This window comes from Lagenorhynchus albirostris, chromosome 5, assembly GCF_949774975.1.
Source record: "Lagenorhynchus albirostris chromosome 5, mLagAlb1.1, whole genome shotgun sequence".
Lineage (NCBI taxonomy): Eukaryota > Metazoa > Chordata > Mammalia > Artiodactyla > Delphinidae > Lagenorhynchus > Lagenorhynchus albirostris.
The window spans coordinates 120772820-120798995 of NC_083099.1; positions in this window are offsets into that span (position 1 = coordinate 120772820).

Consider the following 26176-nt stretch of genomic DNA (forward strand, 5'->3'; position numbering starts at 1 on the left):
TATCTTATTGCCCATTTGTGGACTCATATATTTTGTTGTTTTAATTTTCAATTTTATTTTTTAAATTTTATTATTATTGTTATTACTTTCTTTTTGGCCAGCCCATGCAGCTTGTGGGATTTTAGTCCCCCAACCATGGATTGAACCTGGGCCCACAGCAGTGACAGTGCACTATAGAATCCTACCACTAGACCACAAGGGAATTCCCTAATTTTCAATTTTAGATTACTAAGATGTTTAAAGCTTATCCCAAATTTGTAAATCTCCTTTGTTGAAACATAGCATATTTGTAATAGTGGATAATTTTGCATAAAGATACATTGTTATTTTTGCTAGAGATATTTAAATATTAAGAGAATCAACCCTCTGATATATTAAATTATCTTCTGACATTTCAATTTTCTTCTTAGGATTATATATGACTTTTTTTACTTACAGATATTATTTTTTAATCTAAAATATTTACTTATCGAAGATTTATTTATTTTTAAATTTAGGATAAGCTTAACAGAAAATATTATCCAATAAAGTGAAATTTACAATCCAGAATGTGGATTTGAGATGTTGGGTTACATAATAAGCCTGAGAAGTCCAGATGCAATATTAAGTTATGATCAATCTCCTAAGGGATTCAGCAATTTTAGAATTTTTAATAATATTTTCATAGAAAGTGCTCCTGGCTTTGATGATCTTCTCTACTTTGTGTTTGTTTCTATTTTATCCACTTATGTTATCACTATTATTTCTTTCCTTCTATTCCTTTTGAGGTTTCTTTCCTGATACTTTTCTAATTTTCTAAAAAGATACTTCATGCCTATATTTTTATCTTTCTTCATTTCTAATATATGTAAGTACAGCTATTAATTTACCTATAATTTCTGATTTAGCTGGATTTCAAGTCTTGAATTATGATATTAGTATTATTATTCCATTAAAATATATTCTAATTATATTGTAATTTACTTGTTGGCCCATGGGTTTTCTAGAAGTATGTTTCTAAATTTCCTATATACAGAAATTTTCTAGTTATGTTTATGTGTTTAATATCAACACATATGCAATATTAATAGCATCCTGATAAGAAAATTTATTCTGTATAATTTTATTTTTGAGATTTATTTTGACTTGTTTTATAGTTTAATGTATTATCTATTTGTATAAATGTGTCATGCACACTTTAAAATGATTCATGTTTTTCAGTTGCTGGTTGGAGTGTTCTAAAGAGTTGTTCCATTTTTGCATATGCTAAATATCAGGTAGCTCTAGGGCTCCAGGTGAGTATGTTCAAAATGCTGTTGGATATAAGTATCTGTGGCTCAAGAAGGGGTTATTATCCTCTAGAAGGTAATTTATGCAAGAGAATAATATGCTTGGGGATAAAATAGGATGTCTTATGCAATAACTGCTCTACCTCAAATTGAAGGAATAAGCATAGAAAATGGAGTCCATAAAGGAGACTTACAAAAACTGATGAGCTTCTTCATTTACTCATTTATTTTTATTAAATTTCCCCATGAAAATTTTATAGCATTTTTCCTTGTATTCAAGACTATATTATTTATTAAACTAATTCTGAAAGGCTTTACATATTTTATTGTTATTATAAGTAGAGTCTTTTAAATTTTATTTTTAAGCTGATTATTTCTGATACCCAGGCAACTCCTTCTCCATATTACTGAATTTTTCTATTTGTTGTATTAAATTTTTGTGTTAAATTCCAGTAAGTAGGACTTCCCTGGTCACTCAGTGGTTGAGAGTCTACCTGCTGATGCAGGGGACACGGGTTCGTGCCCCAGTCAGGGAAGATCCCACATGCTGCGGAGCAGCTGGGCCCATGAGCCATGGCCGCTGAGCCTGCGTGTCCGGAGCCTGTGCTCCGCAACAGGAGAGGCCACAGCAGGGAGAGGCCCGCGTACCGCAAAAAAAAAGAAAAAGAATTCCAGTAAGTATTTCTTTTTTTCTCTTTAAGTATAGTACTATGTGTGAAAAAACATTATTTCATGGCTTAAAATTGTTTGTATATTAGAATAGTAAAAATTATAGCAAAAATTTTTATCCTGTGGCTAGATGTAGTATGAAGACTCCTTGTCTTTATTTTTTCTAAGTACAACTCTGACTTTGTTTGAAGCTGCATGGTCTTCATCTGGAATTAATTTTAAATTTTAACTTGCTTACCTAACATGTTAAAAAAATGACTGTGTTGTTAAATATTTTGGTAAATATTACTCATCCCTGTTTTCCAGGGCCAACTTTTTCAGTTATTATAATCAAATTAATGAGAATTTTGTGTAGAGATTTAGACACACCTACACACATAGCTGAATTAGCTGGAAATGATGAACTGTTATTTTGATTTTATGCCTATAGATTAATGTCTTACATCAGAAATGGTTACCTTATGCCTTAAAGCTCCATAGAAAATTCAGGTCATAATTTTTAGGTGACTTAAATATGGTTGAGGATTTTTCACAAAAAAGGTTTATAAAGTAAGAATAAGGACTATGAAAACTATTACATACCTATTTATAAACTACATCAAAGAAGCCTTTTGTAATGGATACTTTGCTAAGATTATAGAATCATGGACATCTTTAGAATTTTACTTTATGAAAATATATTTACATGTATTTTAATCTAGTATTATTAAATAATTAGAGCAGAACGTATTTGTTGAATAAATGAATGAGTAATTTTATAAGCATTAACCATTTTATATTCGAGCAATTTTAGATGACACTCTAAGTGCCTTTGTGAAAATAAAAGGAAAAGATTTGTATAGTTAGTCATTTTAAGCTATTATTATATTTTAGTGTTGGCCTGTCATGAAGTTTTAAATGAGCTGTAATTAATGTTTTCTCTTATTCTTTTAAATTTCTATTGTAGTTTAAACAGTTACGTGGCACAAGTTCCTCAGCTTGGTAGGCACTTGTTCAAATAAGCAATCATCTTAAACTGTGGCTTTTCAATAGTTTTTTTGGGGAATTACTTTTTGAAACTTTGGAAACATAGAATACTAATAATGTGGATACGGTTATGAGACTCGGCGTATTGGAAAATCTGTTAGAAAGTCTTTGGAAAGTCCTCAGCTGCACAAATAAAATAATTTATTGGCTGACAGGCATTTATGTGAAAAATGTTTCTTTTCTCTTTTAATTTGTGAATAAGAAAGGCAACACAAAATTTTGTTAATAGCGTGTATAATTTTCCCAGCATAGACAAAAGTCTATACATTGCATTGCTTGTGAATATCTACAAATTAATTCTAAATCCTAAAATCATGTATATAATTGTAAAAGAAAAGAGAAAAGCAAATAAGCATTTAGTCAAATCCTAACTACAATTTTTTTCTTTAAAGTATTTAGACCGTTCAGTCATTTTAATTAAGTGATGAATATCATTTAGAAATAATTTTTATAAGCATCCATATTTATTGGTATTATATTTCTGGTTGCACTAAAATTCAATAATACTATTGGAGTTCAACTCCAGAAAATATTGTAACATTCTATAAATATCTTTTCAAATAATATCATAAATAAGTCCCATGTTGAACAATGCACTTAATCCCATAGTATATTATTTTTCTAAAACAAACCAAAAAAACTTCTCTAATAATATATATTTACTTCATAGTATGAGTAGAAAATTAAGTAATGTTTGTAAAATATAGTAATTTAAAAATTTTAGAGTGTCAGTAAATAAAGCTTAATTCCCTCTACCACAGGGGAAGAAGTGGCTTTCCATGAAATACTGAAATAAAGATTCCCTGTCTATGAGTAGATAAAATGAAAGAAACATAATTACTCCAATTAATGTTTCATATAGCTTACTTTGTGAGAAAGAAGGAAGGATACATTTGTATTATAAAACATACCTAAATGAACATTAAAAAAGAAATAATTGTTATCTTAACTGCTAGTTTGCATCAGGCATGTAAGAGCTAGGAACTTCTTACCAGAGCCTAAACTATTAGGTATTTTTTAGAATCTAAATGATCTGGGAGAAGGGAAAGATCCAACTCTAGCCCACTCTTGCCATCCTGTCCGTCTAAGATAGACAAAAAACAAAACCAAAAAACCCTGTGAATCACTTGTGAAGCTCATACTCTAGAGTCAAACGCTTATTAAGATTGAGACCTGGGGCTTCCCTGGTGGTGCAGTAGTTGAGAGTCCGCCTGCTGATGCAGGGGACAGGGGTTCGTACCCTGGTCCAGGAGGATCCCACATGCCACGGAGCGGCTGGGCCCGTGGGCCATGGCCGCTGAGCCTGCGCGTCCGGAGCCTGTGCTCCGCAACGGGAGAGGCCGCAACAGTGAGAGGCCCACGTACCGCAAAAAAAAAAAAAAAAAAAATGACTGAGACCTAATCATAGATCTATAAAATATTTCCCCTAGGTGTGGAGCTTCAAGATGACGAAGAGTAAGAGGCGGAGATCACCTTCCTCTCCACAAATACATCAGAAATACATCTACATGTGGAACAACTCCGACAGAACACCTACTGAATGCTGGCAGAAGACCTCAGATCTCCCAAAAGGCAAGAAATTCCCCACGTACCTGGGTAGGGTAAAAGAAAAAAGAAAAAACAGAGACAAAAGAATAGGGACGGGACCTGCACCTGTGTTCAAAGTAAATTACCTGGCCAGACCTCACTTTAAAGCAAGTGCTGTTTGTCATTGCCAGACAATGTCTTAAATAGAGTCTGTTTGATTTTCTATGTTCCCTATTTTTGGCTCATTGCATTTCCATAAAATATTAGAAGAAATATGTCACTCTTCCACGTCACCACCCCCTGCCAAATACACTGGAGTTTGATTGATATTGCATTGAATCAAAAGACTTATTTGAGGAGAAATGACAATTGTACAAAGTTTAGACTTCCAATCAAGATACATGGCATATACTGCCATTTCTCTAGGTATTTTACAATGATTCATACATTTCTGTGTAGAGGTCTTACACATCTTTTAGTTGATTTATTTCTAAGTACTTATTTCTGTAATTATTGAACAGTCATCTTTAAAAATAGCATTTTCTAAATATCTGTTGCTAATATATAGAAATAAAATTGATTTTTTGTTGATTGAAGTTGTGTTGAACAATCTTGCTAAATTCGCTTATTAATTCAAACTTTATGACTGCACATTATAGATTTGCTTTACATATAATCATATAATCATTAGATCTTCAAATACTCCTCTTTTTTTTTTTTTTTTTTTTTTGCGGTACACGGGCCTCTCACTGTCATGGCCTCTCCAGTTGCGGAGCACACGCTCCGGACGCGCAGGCTCAGCGGCCATGGCTCACGGGCCCAGCCGCTCCGCAACACGTGGGATCTTCCCCGACCGGGGCACGAACCTGTGTCCCCTGCATAGGCAGGCAGACTCTCAACCACTGCACCACCAGGGAAGCCCCCTCTTTAATCTTTTTACCTAAGTTTTTTCTCAATTTATCTTGCCCTGAAAAGAATGGGAAATGGTATTTCTCCTATGAATTAGGACTCCAGCTTAAACAAGAGATGGCACAAGCAATGAGAAGAGATTTGATCTGCAACTTATAGTTCTGCTAAGCTCAGGGCAACTGGATGGTACTGGGGAAGTCATTTTAGCTTTATGCTTACTTTCTTCATCCATAAAATAATTTTACATAAAGAGATTTCTCAATTATGACATTCTACACTTTTGACCTATGACTTGTCAAAAGATTTTAAATTTTACTTCTATAAAATATCTTAATGTCTTAATAGTAAAATAAAGTCTAACTTTGAAAGAGCTGTATTTCCTGAAGTCATTAAGATAAAAAAAAAAACTAAAAAGAACATGTTAATTTACATTTTCCTGAAAGATTGTTTTTCAGGATTGTCAAACCTATCCACATAGGTCATGCAAAATATTTTCATATTGAAAATATTTCAATGGATAATATATATTTTTCCTATTCTTGGTAACGTTAATCTCTCATGAGCAAACTTTACACACACACACACACACACACACACACACAAACACACACACAAATATATATATATATATATATATATTTTAAAGTTGTGAATCCATGGAGACAGGCTTTAGAGTTAAGTGCTGTTTCTTTAAAATATTGAAGCCTAAGTGGACAGCACTTACTGAGAATAAGACTGACATCACCACCCCATTCCACACACCATATGTCACTGAATAGCCTCCACTCTCTGCCAAAATGTAATTCAAATCAGTGACCTAGAAATAAAAGACTACATATCCCATTACCAATCAATCCCCTGAGCCAGTCGGTCTCTACTCAGTAATATTTTAATAAATCATTTTCATTTATATTGATGAGCTGTTAATGCAAATTGTAAATAAAAGGACAGTTGACTTTTATTAGCAAAGACATGGATATATAATATGTGACACCAAAAGTGCCATGCTCTATGCCCAGTATGATGCAATATAACTCATTCACCAGAGGAAAAGATGAAATACTAGTAATTTTACAGAACTTCATGAATTCATATTTTTATATCACACTTAATGTTTCTTTTTATGGTTTCTAAACTATTGGCTAGGGCAGATAAAATTTATAGAATTGGGGTTTCGTTCTATGTAATTTTTAAAAATTTATCTTAATTAATAAGAGATAGTTCTAATGATGGAGAGAATTTAACAATTCCTAGTCACTCTTTTAAAAGGCAGCAGATTCAACCTTGTTTGGTTTAAGTTCACATCTCTAATTGTGAATCTATACACATGGGATGATTCTATCTGACCCTGTTCTTTATTGCTTTTCTTATGCTGATGGTATCATTCATATTATTGTGACACCAATTAACAACCAATATTTTAGAGTTTTTGAGGTTCTAAATTGCTATCATTAATTATCTCTTTAAGTTTCCTCCATACACTGTAATTCATATGCACAGTGATGAAATCATTCACCGTACACCATTTTAGTTACTTTAGGCATTGTAAAAAGTGCTGAGAGTATGAAAATAAAGACAAAAATGCCCAGTGCCTAATGAATAAGTTAACAAGGGTTATTTCTTTTTTAAAGTATTATTATTATTCTCAGTTCCTTAATTCTATTAAGACTCAAAAACTAATCCTCTTTAAATGTGGAGAAAATAAAATACGAATTTCAGAAATCTGTTCTACTTGAGTCAAACTCTGATGATTGAAGGGAGGCAAAACACTAGAGTAAGATTTCTCAAAATAGGTCCCCTCTAGAGTTTGGTACAATATTAATACGGGTTTTAATCAAAATATTTCCTTGATGAGAAAAGTTTTATAATGTTCCAGACTATACTTATAAACTTATAAAAGTTTCACAGTAAGCATTAAACTTCTCAGAAAAACTGCAATAAGTAATTTGACTTCATTATTTCTAAATTTTCTCAAATGCAAAATATTTTTTTTATGGAAAACTGATAGTAATATAACATGGGTACAGTTCTTCTATAGAATAATAGGAGCATTGAGCTAGACATAATGGAAATGGTTTCTGGACCTCTTCTGATCATTGACTTTTAGAGAGATCATTTTATCTACCTCAATGTCTATATTAAAAATAAAATACTAATGTCCACACAAGCTATATTATCCTATGGCACTTGCTGAAATGTGACTTATCAGGTAACAGCCGGACTTACGAATTAAAAATTTGCATGTTAACAAGAGTCCCGAGTGATTTGTAAACATATTAAACTTTGAAGCACTAAGGTAGATTGGTAGTTCTCAAAGTATGGTCCCTAGACTAGTAGCACCAGTATTACCTGGAAACTTGTTAGAAATGCAAATTGTTAGGCCCTTGCCCAGGCCTACAGAGTCCAAAACTGTAGAGGCTGAACCTAGTGACCTGTGCTTTAAGAAATCTTTCTAGAAAATTCTGATGCAAGTTAAAGTTTGAGTATTCCTGTTCAATAATTGGCCTATGTCAAGATATCTGGAGGTTCTTTTTTAAAAAATATTATTATCTAGGTCTTGTGCTCAAACCAAGTAAATAAGAATTTGAATAAGAGGATGAAAAAAGTGTTGAGCATAAGAACGCTTCATAACCTTCCAAAGTGAGAGTCATTTGCTGCCAATATTGAGAATCACTGATTTTCACAATAACTCCTTCTGTGCTGTGAAGTTATTTTCCACAATAACTCCATAAAACTAAAGACTCAGATATCTAAGGATGAGGGCAGTGAGGTCACAACAGACACATCTAACATGTTAGCAGAGTAACTCACAATGCCCCCAATAAAGAAATGGAATTAACTGTGCTCTTTTGCCATAGCAAAACAGTCTCTTGGAATTAAGTCCCACTGGTGTATTGGAAGGGCTGGGAGGGGGAACCCTCACACCAATAGGCTGAGAGCACCTTTTAAATAAGCAGCCCTTTCTTCTCAACACACCCCCACCACTCCCTTTGCTATTCTCAAGCCTCACAGCTAGCACTGGTGTACTTCTACTATTATAAAACTTAAATATCAAGAGCTGCTTCTTAAGCTATTTAAAACTCATACTTTCTATGGTCTCCTCTGTCTCAAGTTCTTTGTGAAAATACAGGTGATATTGCTCTGTGTATTATACAAACTCAAGACTATTTTAGTTCCAAAAAGGAAAAGCATACATAATATGGGAGGAAATATCCTCATAAAATTTTCTTGAAAATAGGAAAATTACCAGTTTTGTTTGTGTGGGGGCACAGCTAACACTGAATTTATATGGTGTGGCAACATACAAATCTTAGAAATATCTTTGAGAAACTTTGTTTTCTATTACTGATTTATGGCCATCAAGATACCGTGCATCTGACTGCCTCACCTCCTTTCAGATAGGCCTCACCGTGCTGGTCCCTCTCTTCTCTTTTCCCTCTTTATCTTCTCTTTACCCTGACTGTCTCAAGATATCTAATTTTACATGTTTGTGTTGAGCATACAACACCTCTTCCTGAAAGTTAGAAACCAAACCCACCAAGGTGATCAGAAGATTAAAGTGACTTCACTCTAGCATGAGCTACACTGCTTAGAAAGTCACTGTATTTATATAAGGTGACCAGATGTAGAGATTTGTATGAGACAGTTCCAGTACACACTTGTGCAGCCATTCTTCCCAGATGGATGTTTTCTGTTTCTTTTAAAAAATTCTAACAGATTATTATTAATAATGTATTAAAACATGCAAGTTTTGCTTTACTGGGACTTTACTTAGAGCTTCTAGGTTCTGCCTTGCTATCACCTAGTCATATGTAAGACACATGTGTGGTGAATGGACTTCTCAATTTAGCTCTCAGCTAAATCTCAACGACAATCACTCCTTTGACAACTCTTTCAATACACTAAGTAATTGCACCTCCTTTTCAAGGATGGCATTCAGGTGCCTACTGATAAAAAGAACTGCACTCAGAATGTAACTGTCAAGGGACTTCCAACTACTTACTGTTTTCAGTGGTGGCAGGTAAAAATATTCCGTGATGCTGCCTCTGCCAGCCACTTGATATGCGAGCCGTGGTATCACAGTCCATGTTGTAACTAGCAGACAACCATCAGGCCACCAGTTTGGGGGTCAGTGGAAAAGTGGAAAGTTATAGATGGGGTATATTAGAAAAACATATCCAGAGGACAGAGACTGAGTAGATCTGTGGTAGAGTGTGAGAGCTCTCTGAATGCACTTGCTATAGTAGAGTTGTCATTGCTTGGTATAAATCTGTATTTGATGTATTTCACCCTTCAGTAGCAGTTTTTTATGTTAAATACCATCTCTTGATTTTCAGCACATAAGATCAACATATAGACAAAATACAGGAGAAAATTTCAATTACAGAAACGAAAGTAAACATTTTCAAGTTTGACGTTTTCAAATGCACATTGTCAAGTGAAAGTACTCTAGACAGAAGCTGGTTGCTTCCAGTTTTGTGGCAGTTATGAATAAAGCTGTGATGACTATTTCTGTGCAGACGTGTGTGTGTGTGGATATCAGCATTTAAATCAGTTGGGCAAATACTTAAGAGTATAATTGCTGGATAGTATAGGAAGACTATATTTAACTTTGTTAACAAACTGCCAAATTGCCTTCTAAAGTGTACCATTGTCTCAAAAGATTCTTACTGTATTATAAACATATGAGATAATCTCATCAAAGAGCATGAGGGAAAAGGCACTGGCTTAGGCAACTTTGAAAATGAGTGAAGTCTGTAAAACTAAAGGCAAAGAGAACTGCATATAAGCCCTGAACTCAATAAGTAATCTTTTCCACAGGGGCACAGGTTAACAATTATGAAAGCATATCCTTGTTAACTCAATGTATTCAAGAAAAAAATGAACTTGAGTTTGTTATGGTTGCACATAATTCATTGTTGCATCGAAAAAAGCTGCGACATTCTATCAATTGAAATAGAGACCATGGTTGACACATTTAAAAGATTATGTGTATGTGTGTGTGTGTGTTTCCTTTTTGTGTATAAACATGAGAAATTACCTTTCTTATAATTATGCTGATAGTAAATATTAAAAATCTCTTATTATGGCACTCCTGATTAGGATGATAAATAATAAGATAACTCATTAAAATAGCAGAATGTTGTTACAAATGTTGGTTTACTATGTTTTATTTTTGTGTTCCTTTTTTAATTATTGATTGTCAGGCTCAGAGCTTGTTTGTATTCAACTCTTTCTCCCTGTGGGTTAAAATCCAAATATTTAAACATGTCAGACTTTAACCTAAACTGTACTAGTGATTTGTCTGGTCATACCTCCTGCCATTTCAACTAAAATAAATTAACAGCTGTCTATAAAATTGATATTTGACTGACTGATGATGCCACTCCCTTAAATTTTTCATAAGGCTTCCATCAACTCCTTCATACTCAACACAATCCTCACGTCAAATCTCTCTCACAGAAACTATGACCCAATTAGAGGAATAGTTTACTCAAGAAGATTAAGCATCATATAGACATGGTAAGATGAATAAAGATTAAGAAAGAGCATGTGGTAACACAGTGATGTACAAATAGCATGTGGTCAGTAAATGCTCATAGGGTGAATGAAGCGCTGAATTTGAAGCACTAAACAGAAATTGAGGAAGTATTAGCCTAAATAATAGGGATGCCAGTGTGTTTCAAGACATATAATAGCATTCAACAGCAAATGTGTTCCATGAAGACACATTTTGATTTTGATCTACATAAAATCACTCTACAGCACTATATATGGCATTTTAAAATAATATTTATTATCTTTTCTTATGATTATTTACTGGCTTTACTTTCTTGTCACTTTTCTGGTTAACAGAAGCATAAAATATAGCATTTCTACTGATCCTTGGAGGTTCACTTCTTTTTTACACTGCATTATTAACCAGGCTCTTAAGGTACACTATGAAAATACTCATATTTCAAGTATTCCTAATGGAGTTATCATAAGCAGAGTAGTTTCCCTCTTGAGGACTATAACACTATTTGATTTAATTAAATGGATCAAATTAAAGCAAATGGTGGTAGAACTCCCAGAGTAATGTATATTCCAGTTATGGAAACTGCCATCAGAGTGCAATAATGTTTGCACACTACATTTGAAATATTTTCAGATCTCAGTTTGTAATAGAGTATTCAGTTCTGCCAAATAAAATAAATGCTGACAATTTGAGAAGTTTTAGCTAACTTAAAATGTATTTCCTTAAGGCTAAACAAATTAATTTATAATTATTTACTTCCCTGAGTTATGATTATATTATATAGATGAACACTTAAATGCACAGATGCATTTAAAAGTTGAGAAAAGTTTCAAAATGTTGAAGATGATGTGTTTTCTTCTATTTCAAATATACTGTGAAGGTACATCTCTGCTTGAGAGCTAAGAACTAATTAAATATGATGGGAGGGAATATGTAGATCTTGCTGTATAATGTATCAAGTGATGATAAAATAATTGATAGGCTTCAGAAATACTAAACATGTCAAGACTTTGAAGCTCTTCTTTTAATCTCTCCCCAAGTTTTAAAAATCTAAACTCATGCAGATGTTGTTATCCTGCTTAATGTTTATTTTCATTTTTACTTTGAATAGGCTTGAATATTTAAGAAAACTCACATGACCTATCCAGCTGTGAAGTAACTCTTTCTTCTATAATAGATATCTAAATAAGCTGCAGTATTAAGTTGTCCATAAATGTCAACCATTTATATTATACTGGATCTCTCTGTTATATAGTCTTATACTCATATTGTAAAGAGTATTGAGTATATAAATTATAAGCAGCATACATATAATATCTAATATTCTCATGAATTGTGGGAAAATTGTACTAGACCTCAGATACAAAGACTTTTTTTTTTTTTTAAGATTAGCTTCAACCACTAACTGACTGTATGGTTTAGAAAAAGTCATTAAATTTTCCATCCCCAACTGTCTTCATATATTGAATGATGGGGAAAGAGCAGGGAGGATGCATGGAAAAACTGACAAAAGTGAGGACGGTGACCACCAGGCATCCTAGAAAATGCCAGGGAGAAATAAAAATAACTACTAGACTAAATATCTACATTTTGACATAGTAATATAATGAATATCTATATTGATGGAGCTGTAGTTGTAAAGTTTTTAGATTATTTATAAAACATTTATATTTATTTTCTACTGTTCTCATGTCTGTGATATAACCAAAGTAGAAATGTTCTCTTCATTTTATAAAGGAGACCAGATGTCAGTTTAGGAAACATAACTATATGTATTTTGTTTTGTTTTGTTTTTAACCTGCTTGGATTGTAGAGCAAATGCATCTTTAACACAATCTGGAAGATTTTCTTTTATACTCTTAACACGTTTGACAATATTGTTTTCTTATCCTTCCTTTAATTAAACATGCATATCCTCTGAGATTTTTCTATGTAACTTTTCTTCTCCTACAGTGATGGTTTCTTTGATTTTCCATCCAAGTACAAACCTCCTTCCCTTTAGAGTTTCACACTATCTGAATATTCCAGCATCTACCACTCTTTCTAGAAACTATCTACATTTTTTTTTTAATTTTCAGCATTCAAGGACATTTACAAACAGCATAGTATATATCACAAACTGCCTTAATTTTAACCCCCAGTTTTATTCTTTTTGTTTCCTTAATTTCTCTTTCAGATTGTTCATCATTAGTGTATAGGAATGCAAGAGATTTCTGTGCATTAATTTTGTATCATGCAACTTTACAAAATTCATTGATTAGCTCTAATAGTGTTCTGGTGGCATCCTTAGGATTTTCTATGTATAATATCATGTCATCTGCAAACAGTGACAGTTTTACTTCTTCTTTTCCAATTTGGATTCCTTTTATTTCTTTTTCTTCTCTGATTGCCATTGCTAGGACTTCCAAAACTATGTTGAATAACAGTGGCGAGAGTTGACATCCTTATCTTGTTCCTGATCTTAGAGGAAATGCTTTCAGTTTTTCACCATTGAGCACAATGTTGGCTGTGGGTTTGTCTTATATGGCCTTTATTATGTTGAGGTAGGTTCCCTCTACACCCACTTTATGGAGATTTTTTATCATAAATGGGTGCTGAATTTTGTCAAAAGCTTTTTCTGCATCTATTGAGAAGATCATATGGTTTTTATTCTTCATTTTGTTAATATTGTGTATCACATTGATTGATTTGCCTATATTGAAGAATCCTTGCATCCCTTGTATAAATCTCACTTGATCATGGTGTATGATCTTTTTAGTGTGTTACTGGATTGTGTTTGCTAGTATTTTGTTGAGGACTTTTGCCTCTATATTCACCAGTGATATTGGTCTGTAATTTTCTTTTTTTGTAATATATTTTTCTAGTTTTGGTGTCAGGGTGATTGTGGCCTTATAGAATGAGTTTAGGAGAGTTCCTTGCTCTGTAATTTTTTGGAAGAGTTTGAGAAGGATGTTTGTTAGTTCTTCTCTAAATGTTTGATAGATTTCACCTATGTAGCAATCTGGTCCTGGACTTTTGTTTGTTGGAAGATTTTTAATCACAGTTTCAATTCCATTACTTGCGATTGGTCTGTTCATATTTTCTATTTCTTCCTGGTTCAGTCTTGGAAGATTATACCTTTGTAAGAATTTGTCCATTTCTTCCTGGTTGTCCATTTTATTGACAATGAGTTTCTTGTAGTAGTCTCTTAGGATACTTTGTATTTCTGCGGTGTCTGTTGTAACTTGTTTTTCATTTCTAATTTTGATTTGAGTTCTCTCCCTCTTTTTCTTGATGAGGCTGGCTAAAGGTTTATCAGTTTTGTTTACCTTCTCAAAGAATTAGCTTTTAGTTTTATTGATCTTTGCTATTGTTTTCTTTGTTTCTATTTCATTCATTTCTGCTCTGATATTTATGATTTCTTTCCTTCTACTAACTTTGATTTTTTGTTTGTTCTTCTTTCTCTAGTTCCTTTAGGTGTAAGGTTAGATTGTTTATTTGAGATTTTTCTTGCTTCTTGAGGTAGGTTTGTATTGCTATAAACTTCCCTCTGAGAACTGCTTTTGCTGCATCGCATAGGTTTTGGATCATAGTGTTTTTGTTGTAATTTGTCTATAGGTATTTTTTGATTTCCTCTTTGATTTCGTCAGTGATCTCTTGGTTATTTAGTAATGTATTGTTTAGCCTCCATTTGTTTGTGTTTTTTAAAGTTTTTTTTCCCTGTAATTGATTTCTAATCTCATAGTGTTGTGGTCAGAAAAGGTGCTTGATATGATTTCAATTTTCTTAATTTTACTGAGGCTTGATTTGTTACCCAAGATGTGACCTATGTTAGAGAATGTTCTGTTCACGCTTGAGAAGAAAGTGTAATCTGCTGTTTTTGCATTGAATGTCCTATAAATATCAGTTAAATTCATCTGGTCTTTATGTCATTTAAAGCTTGTGTTTCCTTATTAATTTTCTATTTGGATGATCTGTCCATTGGTGTAAGTGAGGTGATAAATCCTCCAGTATTGTGTTACTGTCAATTTCCTCTTTTATAGCTATTTGCAGTTGCCTTATGTATTGATGTGCTCCTATATTGGGTGAATATATATTTATAACTGTTATATCTTCTTCTTGGATTGATCCCTTGATCATTATTTTTTCTGATATAAGTATTGTTACTCCAACTTTCTTTTGATTTCCATTTGCATGGAATATCTTTTTCCATCCCCTCACATTCAGTCTGTATGTGTCCCTAGGTCTGAAGTGGGTCTCTTGTAGACAGCATATATATGGGTCTTTTTTTTTGTATCCATTCAAGGAGCCTGTGTCTTTTGGTTGGAACATCTAATCCATTCACATTTAAGGTAATTATCAATGTGTATATTCCTATTACCATTTTCTTAATTGTTATGGGTTTGTTTTTGTAGGTCCTTTTCTTCTCTTGTGTTTCCCACTTAGAGAAGTTCCTTTAGCATTTGTTGTAGAGCTGGTTTTGTGGTGCTGAATTCTCTTAGCTTTGCTTTTCTGTAAAGCTTTTATATCTCTGTCAAATCTGAATGATATCCTTTCTGGATAGAGTAATCTTGCTTGTAGGTTCTTCCCTTTAATCACTTTAAATATATCATGCCATTCCCTTTAGGCTTGTAGAGTTTCTGCTTAAAAATCAGCTGTTTACCTCATGGGAGTTCCCTTGTATGTTATTTGTCATTTTTCTCTTGCTCCTTTCAATAATTTTTCTTTGTCTTCAATTTTTGTCAGTTTGATTACTACATGTCTCAGCATGTTTTTCCTTGGGTTTATCCTGCCTGGGACTCTCAGTGTTTCCTGGACTTGGGTGAGTATTTCCTTTTCCATTTTAGGGAAGTTTTCAACTATAATCCTCCTTCTGGGACCTCTATAATAAGAATGTTGTTACATTTAATGTTGTTCCAGAGGTCTCTTAGACTGTCTTCATTTCTTTTCATTCTTTTTTCTTTATTCTGTTCCATGACAGTGAATTCCACCATTATGTCTTCCAGGTCACTTATTCGTTCTTCCACCTCAGTTATTCTCTCTAGTGTATTTTTCATTTCAGTTATTGTATTGTTCATCTCTGTTTGTTTGTTCTTTAATTCTTCTAGGTTTTTTCTTCTTTAATTCTCTAGGCCTTTGTTAAACATTTCTTGCATCTTCTCGGTCTTTGCCTCCATTTTTTTTCCAAGATCTTGGATCATCTTCACTATCATTATTCTGAATTCTTTTTCTGGAAGGTTGCCTATCTCCACTTTATTTAGTTGTTTTTCTGGGGTTTCATCTTGTTCCTTCATCTTATACATAGCCCTCTGCCTTTTCATCTTGTCTATCTTTCTGTGAATGTGCTTTTTGTTCCACAGTCTATAGGATTGTAGTTTTTCTTGCTTCTGCTGTCTGCCCTCTGGTCGGTGAGGCTATCTAAGAGGATGGTGCCTACATGATTGTTTTTGATTTTTTTTTTCCTCAGGGTATATGCCCAGTAGTGGGATTGCTGGGTCATATGGTATTTCTATATTTAGTTTTTTAAGCAGCCTCCATATTGTTCTCCATAGTAACTGTGCCAATTTACATTCCCACCAACAGTGCAAGAGGGTTCCCATTTACTTATTACTAATGCAGTAAGTGAGTCAAAAAAAAAAATGAGAGAACAAATTTGACATAACACCTCATTATTTTAAAATATTTCTTATTTATTATAAGAGTGTAAATATTTACTTATTTACACTCATCCTCAGGGATTTTCAAAGCTGTCTGTACCCAGCTTGTTTCATCATCTTATTCCCAACTATTTTCCTTCTCACCTTCTCTACTGGACTGTAAATCTAAATTCTTAAATATACCATACTCTCACTTACCTCCTGATTTTTTCACATGTTTCCTGTGTATGAATTTTTTTATGATATGCTTTCTGTCAATCTTACAGTATCTAATAATCTTCATAGAAATCTTCCCTGGATGCTGGACTAACTTGGTTTAACCAGTATAGTTTCCCAGAGGATACTGTATATTACTTTCAGAACCCCTATCAGGCTATTTGGTGATGAAGTAGTATTTAATATCAGACTTCTTCCTGAAGTACTCTAATCTTTGTGAGGGTTGTGCATACAGTGTGTTTGAACAGTAATAATAAATTTTAATTGGAGATATTTCAGAGAGTGTGTTGATGAGATCATCCATATGGATATTAGAGTAAATCAGAAATGCAATTGTAAGACTGTAAGTCATAATAATAATATCATAATGATAATAATGTGTCAGTTAATCATCATAGCAATACTGTGAAATAGATGCAATAAATATCTATACACTACAGATAAGGCAACTGAAGGAAAAATAACTTCAGTAACTTGCTTATTATTACATAACTAGTCTTTAGCAGAACTGGGGGTTAAAATTAAGGCAGTTTGTGATATATACTATGCTGTTTGTAAATGTCCTTGAATGCTGAAAATTAAAAAAAAAATGTAGATAGTTTCTAGAAAGAGTGGTAGATGCTGGAATATTCAGATAGTGTGAAACTCTAAAGGGAAGGAGGTTTGTACTTGGATGGAAAATCAAAGAAACCGTCACTGTAGGAGAAGAAAAGTTACATAGAAAAATCTCAGAGGATATGCATGTTTAATTAAAGGAAGGATAAGAAAACAATATTGTCAAACGTGTTAAGAGTATAAAAGAAAATCTTCCAGATTGTGTTAAAGATGCATTTGCTCTACAATCCAAGCAGGTTAAAAACAAAACAAAACAAAATAACTCTGTGGAATGCCAAGTCAGGGGTCAGTATGCAAGACAGCTAGTGAGCCACTGAAAGAATACATCATAAGAGAAGAATAAGTGAGGAAAAACAATTCATCAAGCGATAATATCAAAGTGATGGCTTCATTTAAATACTTTTGGTACTGTTTAAAACAAGTATCTTTATTCATCAGGCAAGTTTAGTCATTACGGAGATTCAAGGACCTTAAATTCCTCTTTAAGGGCTATAGATAATATTCTGAGCCATATCCTTTGAGCTGTCTTATAGATACTAAAACTCCAACCAGATGGGAGAAGTTAACTACATGATGACCAGGCTGTAGCCATGACATAAGCTGCCACAATTCCAAGAGCTGGCCTCAAAGAAATGGAAGCAAACCGACCCTGAAACTGAAGATTAACTGTACTAAAACAATCAAGATGATGATGATCAGACCACTGCATGACCAATTTCAAGACGACTGTAAGAGCTGACTGTGCTGTTTCTACATGTATCCCCCTCCCTTCACCTATACACCCCTGAAACTCCCCTTTAAAAGCTTTTGCCCACTGATTGTCAGTGAGGGGGAGTCAGCCTTCAGATGGTAGTCCACCCTCCCCTTCCCCCCCCAGGTTGCCAGCCTCCAAAATAAAGCAAACTTTCCTTTATCAACCTTGCTTCTTTATTGGCTTTAAAATGGCAAACAACTGGACCCCCACTTTCAGTAAAAATAACACGTGTTTTGTTTTTCATCATAGCTTTATAATATATTTGAGACATGGTATGGCTAATCTCTGCCTACATATTATGTTTTAATAAATGTTCTTATTTTTGTGTTTTAAATATTTTAGAAGGGTTTTGAATGATTTTTTTACATTACAATAAAACTTGTATTAAATTATTGTTAATTATATGAAAGCTAAATGTACTTACCGATAGGTAAATGTGCCATCTTGGGAAAATCCTTGTAACATCACGTTTTTCACATTCCAAATCATAATATATTTCTTCATTTACTCATTTTCTTTTATATTAGTATGCAACCATTTTCCTTATTATGGCCATGGGTTTGGTCATTTTTAATTAAAGGGAATAAAAGTTAATAAAATAAAAGAAATAAAACTATTGAAGCAATTTATAAATTTGTTTTCATGAAATATGTATATATACATTTATCTTGGTTAGTGAAAGATATAGTGAATACTGTTTACATACATTTCTGTACTGCCATTCTACAAAATGCATTAATTCTAGTAAGTACCAATTTTCTCATTAGGAAACATGTATATGAACAAAACTATAATTGTTTCTTTTTCAGTTTAATACATTATTTTAAAATTATTTAAGTATAATGCTGATAGAATTAATCTTTGATTTAATTATGATTTTCATTGGCATGTTTTGTGTTAAAGAATAATATTGAAAGGAAATGTTTTTTATTTGTTTAGAATAGATATTTGGTCTCTTGATTAAATAATATATCTAATATATGCCTTTTGTCATCTATTGAAGTAATCATGTGTGTATAATTATTTTTCTTATGTAACGAGGTAAAATATATTAATAGATTTGATATCTTTTGCATCACCTTGATGAATTATTCTTTTACTGTACAGCTTTTTTCAAATACATTGTTATATTTTTATATTTAAACAATAAACTCTTTTTTGTTTTCTTTGTCAACTTTTCATATCAGAATGTCATGGATATTTTCCCTTAAACTATTAACAACTGAAATAAAAAATTTTCTGGGCTCAAGGAAACTAATATTTACCAATAATTTACTGTATGTAAGAACAATAGGTCTTTTAACATATTTATTTCATTTACTGACACCTTTTATACAAGAAGAAACTGAGCTTAAGAGAGTCTGCATAATCCCCACAGGTTTCATACACTAGTAAACCACAGGGTTCAGATTTATGCTAGTGTTTATGTGTTTTCATGAGCAATGTTCTTTAAATCATAGCATGTTCTTTCCAAACCCAAAGTATTTTTTACAAAATAGAAAAAAAAATAGAATTACCTTCTCAACACAGAAGTCCTAAGGGGAAACAAAGTCCAGGTCTTATAAAAATTCCTTCTTTACTTCCAAAGTCCTTGTGATGAATATTTCACACTCAGTAACAAAGCATGCAATCATTTGTCTTCTCTTCTAGGTTTTCCTATATTTCTGTGCTCATTTTTTTTTCTTTTTGGATGTTTTAAGATGTTTAAATAAAAGAGAAAGTTATCCAAAATGTCTTGAAGGACAATATAATTAATGACATCTTTAATGAGTTAAGTTTTTAGAACTGTGCATTCCAGCGACACCCTATTGAAACACCCAATTAAAAGATAATTAGGATAAATCATGGAGAGAAAGGAGATAACCTCACAGCTCCAAGTACAGACCATCGTGCTTCATGTAAAACTTTCAAGGTGACACTTCCAGCATCTCCAGAATAAAGGGAATTAAGTGCAAAGATGAGAATCATTTTAATATTAACACATTTATTTTAAAATGTAAAATTTTAAAATTGATGTGATGAGAAATGTATTTTATAAAATTATTTGTTAATAACATTTTCTCAAAATAAAGTAGAAGATATCTGTCAGTTGTTTTCACTGCCACTTTAAAATATTCATAGTTTATTCATTCATTCATTATCACACTCAGTTATTCCTTCATAGAATATTGATTGGTTGTCAACTGTGAATCATGGCAGGATCAAGGTTTCTGTTGACAATATAGATTTGGATTTGGTTCTGAAAATTTTTTTAAATATGTATTAAATTTTTCTCACATTTTCAAAACTTCAGTAGTAAGTGTTTACTGCAGAAACAAAATACCTAAATATAACTGCCTTGACAGACATAAATTATTTGGAATAGCATTAGATATAATTTTAAAAATCCTTAATTGCCTGAACTTCTAAATAAAACTCCAACATGTATCCCACTTGCTGAAATTATTACAAGAACATTTCTAAATCACTGAAAACAAGGAAATACATTTATCTTCATGTGGCAGGTGTTATTAGTACCTACAAATTTAAGATATATCTTATACTTGTTTATAAATAAATTATCAGGCAAATCAAGGGAAAAAGCATGCACATGAGTTTATCTACATGTGCATAAGCATATATGTGTATTTATATGGATGTATGTGTGAATAAGTTTGTTTTTGTGAGTGTTTGTATTCAATATATAATAATAGAGCTAAATTGAATTCTGAGATTCAAATCCTGACTCTTCCTTTTACTATCTTTGTGATTTTTACACAAGTTGCTTTCACTCTTTGGCCTCATTTCTCTTATATTAAAAAATAAAATAATACTGATTCCTTCTTGGAAGGGTTATTTTAAGGATTAAATGAATAAATATATGACAATAATTAGGAAAATGTCTAGTTTACAATGAGCACTTAATAAATATTGGCTATTATATCTTGTGTATTTCACTATAGTTGGACACACAATCTTGCCAAAGGGTGGCAGGGAAATGGAGAAGGAATACTTTCTTTAGATCTGAAATTCTGAAGCCTTTATTTAAGGTATTGAGAGAAAAATATGCCAAGACACCATGAGATGTTCTGCCTTAAATTATTGAATAAAACTCTCTTGTCCTAAATAGTATCTGTGTCTGAAGTTGATCATAATCAAAAGTTTAAAAATTGAGGATGTGACTGTGTATTACAAAACAGATTATATATACAATTACTGATTCTATATATGTAATATTATAAATACAAATTATTGGTAACTTGAATATCAGTGGCATTTGTATTTTTTAAACAGCATAAGCTCTCAGAATCTCCCAGAGACCTCTGCACATAGAAAACGGACATAGTTAACCATCTCAGCACCGGACTTACAAAAAATGATTGGGGTGCATGGGTATCAGAGTAAGTAATGCATTGGTCCTGATGGTTTACTTTTTGTAAATAAAAGATAGAAAATCAAACAGGGATGGCATTAGTGGGCTGATTTCCCCTCTTGTATTCCATGTCAGATGGATTTGTGGGACTCTATCTAGGTTGCTACTTGGGTGGTTCAACATTAAGTAAACTTTGTTATTAGTGTGAACTTTTGCCAAATAATTGAAAGCAGATTTCCATCTTCTCTTTTTCTCCAAAAACATGATCCAGTTCTTTATAACCCACCTATAATCCTCATCTTTCAAATAATGGACTTTCTCTTGCTTTCCATAAGGGCAAGCAATCATTGAGTTCAATCAGCTCATGATCAGGAACTAATGACCTTATTAAACACATGTACTGCCTGTTTGAGTTTTCAGAATAAGTTTTGCTACTACTTGTTTCTCCTCCTCACTTTTTGTGCTCTTTTCTATAGTTGAGCAATCTTTTCTTGTTACTGAACTTTTAAAATCACCTGTAGGTTGTTATAATCCTCAATCAACCAATTCTTCAATGAAATTCTACAGACAGAAACTTCTTTGTCTTTTATTAGCTATACTCACCTTCTTCCATTGTTATAGAATTTTTAGCTAGGCATACGGCATACATAATAATTATTTTCCCAACCTTCCTTGCATCCAAGAATAACCATATAACTATTCTCCAGCTGACAATATGTAAATGGTCTTCTGGTCATTGGGCAGCAAGATGAGATACATTCTTCCCACTCCTTTTCATCTCCTCCTCTTCTTGCTTACAGAAGAACAGGTATGAGAGCTCTCAACAAGGATGTTGAGGTTGAGTCATATCGCATTTAAATGTGTGACGTGTTTACTAGATGAAATGGGAAAAAAATAGCAAAGTTATTTTGCCTCTTCTAGGAGCTCATTGATCTTAGTCAAATAAGTTTTTTGAGCCAAGAAGAGAAGAACAAATATTAGTTTTATATCACGTCCTCTGCTTGTTATCTCTGCTAAAATGCTTTTTCTTTTCCAGGTATTTTCATAGTTATCTCCTTTACCTATTTTAAATTTTATTCCAAAACTATTTTATCTAGTATTCCTGATTCCCTTAATTTGCCCTATTCCCTCTGTCTCATTGTACTTATTATTCTCTAACATATTATATAATGCATTAATGTATCATGGTTAGTGTACCTACTCCACTAAGATGTGAGTTCCAAGAAGTAAGAGATCTTTATTTATTTTTTCACTGATATGTTCCACATCTCTAACACAGGGTATGAGACATATATTTCAATTAATATTTCCGAAGGAAAAATGGTCAATGCAGATAAAGAAAACTGCAGGTAAAGACTATGAGTTGGAAATATTCCACAAGGATATATATTTTAAATTGCAGAATAGCTGCAACTTAGAGTAAAATGAAAAGGTATCAAGATTTGAAGCTTGAGGTATTGGGAAAGACCAAGTTATGCAGAAACTTGTAGATCTTCTCAAGACCTGGGACTTTTAAATATCATTAGAAGCCAATGAAACAAAGATAAAGTTCAGAATATTAGCAAGAGAGTAACTAAAATGATAAGCCATGAGCTTTACTTCATAAAGAGGGAACAAAGACAAAGGATATGTATCCTTTGTTCATCTATCTACCGTATCTATCTATCTGGAATGTAAAGTTCAATTAAACAATGAAATCTTTGACCTTAGAAAGTTAAATGATTGGTGTCAAGGATATAAGTGTATAAATAGGGCAGAAGTAGAGGTTATTATCAGAGAATGAAATGTCTGAACAAATGACTTCAGTAACCGATAATTTCAAGTGATGATAATATCCAGGATATGGCTCTGTAATGGTAACATGGCTGAAGTGGAGTTGAAGAATCAGAATGAGGAAAATATCAATGGAATGAGAAAGTCAAGCAAGTAGGAGATGACTGTGTATGCTGAACAAACACTTTTTAAAAGGAATAGCTGACATAAAAAATAAAGACCCATTAGATTAAATAAATAGAAAAAGGGGAACATTATGCAAAGTCTTTGAGACTAATATGGAAGACAATACACAAAAGAGGCTTGAAAAGAGTAGCTTTGAAAGGAATACTGAAAATATAATGAAAGCTTGATAACAATTTCACTTTCTAAAGGAAATTACAGATCACGGAGGTCTATGAAACCAGACATCAACAAGCTATTAGAACAATATAATGAGATTCAAGGGGAACTTGTGAATCTTGCAGAAACACATTTAGGAAAAAATATCATGCAGACAAGAACAAGTAGAATTATCAAGAGAGGAAAGTAGTCAGTTGCAAGCAGAAGATAAATAGTTTTTATAAAAGCATCATGACATAGTCATCATTTCTACTTAGCGGAAGAAACCAAGGTCCCAATAGGAAAGGCAACATACCCTGGATTGAACAGCAAATAGTCACAGAGCCCTACTTCTCACTGAAGCACCCTTCTCAGGCTAAGTATCCTTTTTCAAACCTACTTAAGTGGCCATAAGCTTTAGTGTTAAAGAACACATCTTGATGTTCAGACTCCAGCCTTCATCAGCGACTTTCTCTGGGGATTATAGTGAGAATGCAATGATTTAAACTCCATAAAGCTATTAAACAGAGCTTCACCTAGCACTCAGTGATAAATTATAGCTGACACTATAATAATCATTCCCATTATTTTTACTGCTCTTATTCATGAGTTTCGGTACAAATTATTTCACTGTTTTGAAATCCAGTTTCATTGTCAATAAAATGAGAAAATAATGAGGGAATAAGGCTCACCTCAAAAAATCATAATAAAGATTAGATTGATAATGGATGGAAAAGTTCTGAAAAAGCACTTGACTTGGGCTGTTACAACTGTTCAGTAAAATCTTTTGAATCTCATGCAGCTGAACGTATGTTCCAGAAGAGCGTTACTGGATCCTTCATCAGCATAGTTTATACCTTTCCATTATCATTGTAAAATACATTTACAACACTTTAATACAGTCTTTTAGAGGCTGCCTGGCATTGCCATGACTTGTACTGATCTTAACTGTATCTATTTCCTAGTACAGTTTTCATGCCACATTTAGCAGCGACATTACATTGCAGCTTTATACTGAACCAGAGCTCAATTAAAACTACCAAGTCCTTTTTTATTTCCTCATGGACTTCTCAAATCTCTACTCTACCTGTTGCTTGCTTAGATAATTACAAAGAAAATCTTGCAGAAGCATGTATGGTAACAGACTAGACAAACTACTTTTACCACTGAAGTTAATTGATGTTATGTGAGGTCTGTACTTGTGTTTAACCACAGTTAACACCTGGTTATGATGCAGACTATGTTCATATTTGACCATTCTTATCTTCACTGATCATTATTAATAATTCCATCAACAAAGCCTAATTCATCTCTCACTATTATCTGTTAAGGTAATGTGGCTACCATCTGATCTTTTCTTATGGAGACAACGTACAAGTGGAAGTACCATCTTATACTAAATAGTATACTTGAAGATAACTTAAAAGAAATGAACATCTAAAAGCAACTCACAAATGGAAAGAAAGTATTTTTCTTAAAATGGCTCAAAATGAACTTTTACGTTATGATTACCTTAATTCTTAATATTATTATAAAATGGAACTACATATTATGGAAGCATTATGATTAGTGCTATCTTTAGACCTCTGGGTTTTAATGTGATATTAGGATAATAAAAGTACCTCCCACTTGGTGTTCTTGTCATGAATAAATGATTCAAGGCAAAGTGTTTATAATAGTGCTTAGTAAGCACTAAATGAATGTTAGTTATCATTACTCTAATATGTATAATTGTTAATTAATATTATACATGCTTTGTATGGCTTTCAAATATTTATTTATATTATTTTCTTCTTACTAACCCTGCAGCTTAATATTGAAGGAGAAGTTTCAGTAAAATTTTCACTAGTAATTTTTAAAACTAAGTTCTTTTGAATACTCTGTAAAGTTACTGAAACTAGCATTGTATACTGTAAGGGATGTTTGTAATTTCTAGGTGAGAGAGAAATTAAGGGAGGGCTTAGTGTCCACAGTTATTCTTATATAACCTCCCCATCTTCTTAATAACTTTGATCAGTCATGCATTAATTTGTCTTTGAAGGAAGAGGAAAGGGTTCTGCATTTTATAAGGAGAACATATCAAAACTTTAATTTACAAAGTGAAGCTTTAAATATTTTTTTTAAATGGAACCAGGATGTACTCTAATTGAAAAAGCATCTTCCAACATTTCACTTTCTGCAAATGCACATTCATTGAGGTGAGGAATGGCCTGCTTAAAATGAAAACTAATTTGGATTTCAATTGGAGAAAATATGTGCTAACTCCACTGAAAGTATCACTTGTATGTACTCTAGTCCTCTTCTCTCACTCTTTTATACATTATCAAATACATGAAATTTTCTGAGCAGAGCTTAGCATTGCCTATATGAAAAGTTTCTATCAACTATGAAAATAAGGTGGTTGTGGTGTGGGATTGGCCTCCATAGTCTTCCTGACCATGTTACTAGAGTTTACACTGGACAGATGATAAGTGAGTTTAGACCTCAGTCATGTAGTGAGAAATTTTCAAAGCTGCCTTGTTGTTTCCAGCTTTTCAATCCTTTTCTCACAACTGAAGTTCCAGGAATAAGAGGAATATTTTCCCCATTGAA